This window comes from Amphimedon queenslandica, unplaced genomic scaffold (genome assembly GCF_000090795.2).
Source record: "Amphimedon queenslandica unplaced genomic scaffold, v1.1 AMPQUscaffold_6365_Cont21675, whole genome shotgun sequence".
NCBI lineage: Eukaryota > Metazoa > Porifera > Demospongiae > Haplosclerida > Niphatidae > Amphimedon > Amphimedon queenslandica.
Window position 1 is genome coordinate 609 of NW_003553342.1, and position 1,251 is coordinate 1,859.

A 1,251-nucleotide genomic window follows, 5' to 3' on the forward strand; every position below is an offset into this window, starting at 1 on the left:
TAAATTTGGTCATTTTGGAGATCCTATAGCTAAGATGCTATTTCCTCTTTTTCTATACAAAGTCATAACCATCAATGATCCATTTACAAGAAACACAATAAACAGTAAATATGTACATGTAAATAGATCTACTTATTTTAATTATGTATGACATACACAATGAGCAGTCTTAATAGTAGGATGATAGATTGCACAATAGTATAACAAAGAACAGCTTCAAAGCATGCAAGACTGAATGTAGCTTCTTCTGTAGGTATGGTTGATTTACCTTACTATAATGCTAAGGTACTGATCAGTAGTAGTAGTCTGACTGAGAGCAGGTCACAGACACAACTTCTTTTAGATTTATTAGTCTTGCTATAGCTGGACTACAAGAGAAGTGGGAGTATGTGTCACTGAAATACTCAGGAACATTATCATTATTATTAGTACGACCAAATTTGGTCATTTCACATAATGACAGTCACTTAACGCCCACACAATAAATGTACAAAATTATTATTATGACATACACATGTTAAGGAAATATATGTTATTCATAATAGTACATCATTATTATTGTTAATGTCTAAAAGTTTTCTTTTCTAAATTTAAATCCATAATATTGAGACTTCACTGATAATACTCTAGCCAGTACTGGTGACCCACAATAGAATACTGTCACTGGTCCATATCCACTCTCCTTTAGCTCTTTAAATATCTATTAATAACACATTAACCAACAACTCAATATAATTAATAATACACACACATGTATCAGTATATTACTTAAGGAGGATACTACAATAGGTCAGTGTAACGTCAATTTTTAATCAAATGTGTGGGCGGTTTGACCTTTAGACTCATGCTTTATGCTAGAGTTGAACTAAATTCTATTCCCCAGCATTAACATATAGACCTAGTGTAATATAGTAACCCAATGATTAGACACTAACCACACACTAACTGCTCCTATCCTATACATATACATGTACATGTACACCTGCTAATATTGGCGGAATATAATATACAGGTGTATTGTGTTATCTATTTATAATATTGTTGGTTGCTATATATATATTGGTACCATTTGGTGGTGTATAGTAGTCATTAAGTATTGTCGGTATAGACCAGTAATACTACACTACCAGTACTATCAGTTATACAGTATCACCATATCTCTCTTCTCTCACCCTCTCCCTCCCTCTCTCTCTCTCTCCTATATTACCTTATCCCAGTTAGGTCTACCAGTCTGTGTCCTGGTCTTCAGTC

At 33.3% G+C, this 1,251-nt stretch overlaps 1 long non-coding RNA gene across 1 annotated transcript; it reads right to left on the bottom strand.

The window, feature by feature from the left end:
- Positions 1 to 575: 575 nt before the first annotated feature.
- LOC109592081 (uncharacterized) lies at positions 576 to 1,251 on the bottom strand. Its single transcript, XR_002190157.1, has 2 exons — positions 1,208 to 1,251; positions 576 to 700 (listed from the first exon to the last, which is right to left on the bottom strand). It is a non-coding gene; the product is annotated as an uncharacterized LOC109592081 (long non-coding RNA).